Below are 6071 nucleotides of genomic sequence, written 5' to 3' on the forward strand. Positions count from 1 at the left end.
CTGCTAACAGTACCATGCTGCTAACAGTACCATGTTGCTAACAGGACCATGCTGCTAACAGTACCATGTTGCTAACAGGACCATGTTGTTAACAGGACCATGCTACTAACAGGACCATGTTGCTAACAGGACCATGCTACTAACAGGACCATGTTGCTAAAAGTACCATGCTGCTAACAGTACCATGCTGCTAAAAGGACCATGTTGCTGAAAGTACCATGCTGCTAACAGGACCATGTTGCTGAAAGTACCATTCTGCTAACAGGACCATGTTGCTGAAAGTACCACACTGCTAACAGTACCATGCTGCTAACAGTACCATGCTGCTAACAGTACCATGTTGCTAACAGGACCATGTTGTTAACATAACCCCACTGCCAACAGAACCACTCTGCTAATAGGATCGTGCTGCTGTAGATGTATTTTGTTTTCACTTTTTGCGCTTTATTTTGTATTTTATTGCCTGCTTTGGTATTTCTTGTTTGTTTTTTTTGGCGAGTCGAGACGGTTCTTCTCGTCCTTAGCCTTTCATTGCATTGTTGACCTTGTGTTGACCTTGTTCATATGACAATAAACCTAAACCTCACATATTTTGTTCACGCTCACAAGACAGATGGAGAATATTTCCAATTCTCCTCCCCTCCCTGATTACTGGGCCTGAAAAGCGTCCAGTATGTCCCTGCGTGGGGCGTGACTCCCAGTCGACACTGTCCTGTATCTTTGTTGTTTAATGTGACAAAGTAGAAGTTCCACCTCACCACCAGTCCGCTGTTGTATTTACCATCTTTTTGGACGATGTCTTAACCGAGAAAGCCCTCAGGTTAGAACCCCGAGCTGAAGGATCCTCAGTTGTTCCAGGTTGGGTGAAGTGAGTCAACGGGACGTTTGTTTGGGTCCAGACAGCCGCTTGCGTAAATAGAACAGGTCATGTGATTACTGGGCAGAGCTGCTTCACAGACGTGCTGTCTGGGAAGAGCAGATAATATTCCTGCAGCCTGCTCGCTCCTCTGCAGAGTGATCCACTCGTCACCCCTTCCACTGCTGACAAACCCAGCGTGACTCTCTCACATATTTTCTCCCCTCCCCCACCCCTCACCGGCCTCCCTGTCATGTCGAGGCCTGAGTTTGAAACTCTGACACGATTCCCCGCAGCTGTGGATTCTTGTGACACCGTTACAGTTACTCATCTGTCATAGTTTCACTTTGAAAACAAAACGAACTCAAAATAAAGTCGCTCGTGGAATCTGGACGTCTGCTCTGAGTTTCCATCCCCCACAGCTTCAAGAGTCCTCCTTCAGGAGGAGGTGGGTGCGTTCTGATGACTCAGTTTCTCCATGCATGCCACCCGGAGCCTCTTGGTTCAGACACAGCAAACCTAATGTCTGTTTACACGATGAAAACGGCTGTTGGTGACTCTGCAAACAGCCTCTGACGTATGAGCGGTTACTGTCAGGCCTCTGGGAACCAGCACCAGGTGAGGCTGGAGTGAAGTGAAGCATCACAAGGTGTATTTTAGAAACCCTCATGTGCGTGCAGAGAGTGAAAAGCTGCTCTGTGAGGCGAGTGTTCAACACACGTCGCGGTTAGCGATGAAAACGCTCCAGTTTCCCTGAGAAAATAAACATCTAATAATGTTTTTTAAACATTCGCCTTCTTTTTAAAGGTACCGTTTAGGCCATGTTTACAGGAGAACCTTTTTTTTCAATGTTTATTTGGGGTAATAAACAAAAAAATTAGTGGGTTTACACAAAAACACTTTAGTTTCCATGTCAGTCAGGTTGCCAGATAAGAAATGATGAACTATAGTACTATGGCTGTAAAATGATAGTGTTTTGACCTAAACTGTCATATGTGCTGAGTAAAGATATTCTAAGATGAGGTGTGTGTTGTGTTTGTTGAACATGTGCACAGAAAAGGAGGGGGTAAATAAGACATTTTTTTTTATTTATCTGGCAACCCTGATGCAGGGCTCCGCTGCATTCATCGTGCATGCAGCGTCTGCATGACTGTTACGTCCAAACTGGTGAATACAGTTGTCCCTCGATGCGTGACGATTCGTCTTTTGCGGACTCACTCTTTCCCGAGATTTCAGTGTCAGACTGTACACGACACACGATTTGCAATGGGGAAGACAGACCCCGCCCCCTACTTTCTCTTTCTGAGGCTGTCTGTCAAAGCAGAGGCGATGGTGAAAGACAGACCCCTGCCACCTCCTTTCTCTTTCTCTGCTGTGACAGCCTCAGAAAGAGAAAGTAGGGGGCGGGGTCTGTCTTTCCGTATCGCTACTGCTCAGGGAGCAGGGATGAACAAATGTAGAATATCGGAGAAAATGCTTAGGTGGAAAAATAAGAGCGAATCAGTTTAAAAAAAGACCGAGTGGCTGAGCATGGCTGAGTGCGGCTCACTCGGGTATAATAAGACAGACATCCCACCCCCTCCTTTCTTTTTCTGACGCTGTCTGTCACAGAAGAGAAAGGAGGGGGCAGGGTCTGTCTTATACCTGAGTGAGCCTCACGAGCGGCATATATTGTTTAAGATAATCAAGCGCAAATATTGTTAAGAACATTGCAAGAGTGTTTACATTTGAAAAAAACGTAAATAGCTAAAGTTTGGCTAAGATTATCAACGATCACCGTTTTGTAGGGCAACACAATTATTGTGAAACTCCTGCAGGATTTTGATTTTCTAAAATTCAATAATCAGAAAAAACTTGTCATTTGAAGTTTTTCTGATTAGGCTACATTAAAGGTTAAAAAGATATCAGTCGTTGGAGGAATGCGTGTCCTTGTGATGGGATTTATTGTGTCCTGGACGACTGAGGATCTTCACCAGCACGCAGAAATGTTTTAGCTTTTTCGTTGAATTTATATTTAAATTTTTTTTCCACATCTAAGTTCCTTTAGGCACCAGTTCAGAGACGACCAACAAATCTTAGCTCGTCTGCGGTTCGTCTGTCGCTGCCGAACGAGGTCAGGAAGTTCGAACGTTTAACTGACGATGATTAATGATTGAAGCAAAATAAAGCATTTTAACCCTCCTGCTTCCCTTGGGTTCAAACTGCCTTGTGGGTCATTTTGACCCAAGGGCAGCAGGAGGGTTAAAATACAAGATTCTGGATTAGTTAAATAGTTGTGAGCATCACAAAAAAAGGTGTAATTTCTTCACTTCCCTTTAGCTATCACCATGAAACCTTCAGCGCGAGTTGTTTGCTGAACATGCTACGTTATTCAAAAGTTAGTATCAATATTAAATCAGTTATTGTTTATTAATTAACTCGTAATAACACGAGAGTTTGTTACTGCACGCCTGCAAGAACATCTCAGTCTGACTCACTCATCTGATTGTAGCTACAGCAAACTAGATGCTGTGACTAAACTTCCTCAAAACAGTCTTTGGTTGTCTCCATGGCAACCACACACGCCTAATAACACAGATTAGGGAAGAGGAGCCCCAGATTAGAATGGAGATCTCGAGAAGGAAGCAGAAATGTTGGATGAGCTTCTGGTTCGCTTCACGGAGGAGTGAGTTCAGCTGGTCAAAGCAGATGGCCGCTCGTCCTGAGCCTGGTTCTGCTGGAGGTTTCTTTCTGTTCAAAGGACGTTTTTCCTTCCCACTGTCTCCTTTGTGCTTGCTCAGGATGGGAGACTGTGATAAACTGAAGCTGCAACACAATCTGCTGCTTCCTTAGATAAAGAACTTTTACTAATTGTCTTTTTTGTGTGCATGTGAATGTTTCTGTTCAGTGCCCTGAGATGACTTCTGTTGTGACTTGAGCTGTAGAAATAAACTGAATTATTGGGTCGAGCAGAACCGTCGGATGAGAGAAATTACGCAGCACTTTCAGGCCGTTTCCTCCGGATCTCCATATATGGTCACTGTTCCGTGGGAAGAAAAGGCGAATAAAGAAGCTTTAAGTCGTTTTTACTATGTTTTTGTTTTGTTTGTTTGTTTTTGACAACAAAGCAACTCCAACTAAACAGAGGCGCACGGTTCCAGATCTCATTCTGCCTGTTTGTTTCTCCAATCTGGGCTGGGATTAAATAGTCCTGAACGCAGATTACAGCTTCAATCCGAACTCCAAGCTGCAGTTTGACAATGAAAAGGACCAAATGTGGCTGATAACAGGAACTTTACCTGAATGTGGAGGTTTCTGAAGGAGGAATGGATGGACCGGTCTGAGCCTTCCGAGCTGCAGCGGAACCAGAGAGGCGTTCAGGCGGAGAGAGGAGCCGCAGAGCCCGGACACTCCCTGAACACGCCCCCTCCCTGAGAGGGGGAGGTGTGCGACACTCCCTTAACACGCCCCCTCCCTGAGAGGGGGAGGTGTGCGACGCTCCCTCAACACGCCCCCCTCCCTGAGAGGGGGAGGTGTGCTGGTAGTTTGACACTTTTTGGTTTTATTTAGCTACTTTTAGCATGCCATTTGCTAATCTGACCCTTTAGCTATTTTTAACTTGTAGATAGCATTTTGCTACTTTAAACGTTTAGCTTTTAGCTGTTTAGATAGCCATTTGATACTTTAAGCTTTTAGTTAGTTTTTTTTTTTTTGTTGGTATTTTAGCTTTAGACAACCCTTTGCTACTTTAAGTTAGCTTTTAGCTATTTTTAGTTTTAGACAGCCATTTGCTACTTTAAGCTTTAAGTTAGCTTTTAGCTGTTTTTAGCTTTAGACAACTATTTGCTACTTTAAGCTTTTAATTAGCGTCTAGCTATTTTAAAATTGTCAATAGCCCTTTGCAATTTTAAGCTTTTAGTTAACTGTAAGCTACTTTTTTTACTTTTAAATAGCCATTTATTATTTTAAACTTTTTGTTAGCTTTAGCTATTTTGGCTTTAGACAACCCTTTGCTACTTTAAGCCTTTAAGTTGGCTTTTAGCTATTTTTAAGTTAGCTTTTAGCTATTTTTAGTTTTAGACAGCCATTTGCTACTTTAAGCTTTAAGTTAGCTTTTAGCTGTTTTTAGCTTTAGACAGTCATTTGCTACTTTAAGCTTTTAATTAGCTTTTAGCTATTTTAAAATTGCCAATAACCCTTTGCAATTTTAAGCTTTTAGTTAACTGTAAGCTACTTTTTTTACTTTTAAATAGCCATTTATTATTTTAAGCTTTTTGTTAGCTTTAGCTATTTTGGCTTTAGACAGCCATTTGCTTCTTTAAGCTTTTAGTTGTGACTATTTTTAACTTTTAGATAGCCCTTTGCAAATTTAGGCTTTGAGTTTGAGTTATTTTTAGCTTTATTTTTCTTTTCTTTTTCATTTAGCCTTTATTTATCCAGGTAGTCTCATTGAGCCACGAGAACTAATTTTCAAGAGAGACCTGTTTAGGAGCAGATGGGGGTTAAGGTTAAGGGCCTTGCTCGTGGGCCCAGGGTGGGGCAAATGAGGGTGGGGGCAGGTGTGCGTCCTTCACCTACCCCACCCACATTTTTGATGTTTTCTGTACCGGGGCTTGAACCGGCGATCTTCTGATCTCAGGCCCACCATCTCTAGCCTCTGTGCCACCACTCCCCCTTAGCTTGAGTTAATTTTAGCTTTACACAGCCAGTTGCTACTTTAATCTGTATTTTAGCTGTTTTTAGCTTTAGACAACTCTTTGCAACTTTAAGCTTTTCATTAACTGTAAGCCATTTTTTTTAACTTATATAGCCCTTTATTACTTTATGCTTTTAGTTAGCTTTAGCTATTTTGGCTTTAGACAGCCCTTTGCTACTTGATGCTTTTAGTTAGCTTGAGTTATTTTTAGCTGTGGACAGCCATTTGCTACTTTACAGCTAGACTTAGCTAAAAGCTTTCTTAAAGCTTAGACAGCCATTTACTACTTTACGCTTTAAGATAGCTTTTAGCTGTTTTTAGCTTTAGACAGCCAGTTGCTGCTTTAAGTTAGCTTTTAGCTGTTTTAGCTTTAGACAGCAATTTGCTACTTTAAGCTTTAAGTTAGCTTTTAGCTTTACACAACCATTTGCTACTTTAATCTTTAAGTTAGCTTTCAGGTGTTTTTAGCTTTAGACAGCAATTTGCTACTTTAAGCTTTAAGTTAGCTTTTAGCTATTTTAAAATTGTAAATAGCCTTTT

The 6071-nt window shown here is 42.0% G+C and overlaps 1 protein-coding gene across 1 annotated transcript in view; it reads right to left on the minus strand.

The window, feature by feature from the left end:
- gsna (gelsolin a) overlaps positions 1-4196 on the minus strand; it is a 19616-nt gene extending 15420 nt beyond the window's left edge. The window contains exon 1 of the mRNA XM_037692162.1: positions 4135-4196. The gene's annotated coding sequence lies outside the window, so the exon portion shown is untranslated. The remainder of the gene's footprint in view (positions 1-4134) is intronic.
- Positions 4197-6071: the final 1875 nt, after the last annotated feature.

Source organism: Nematolebias whitei, chromosome 18, assembly GCF_014905685.2.
Source record: "Nematolebias whitei isolate Nwh7 chromosome 18, NemWhi1, whole genome shotgun sequence".
Taxonomy (NCBI): Eukaryota; Metazoa; Chordata; class Actinopteri; order Cyprinodontiformes; family Rivulidae; genus Nematolebias; species Nematolebias whitei.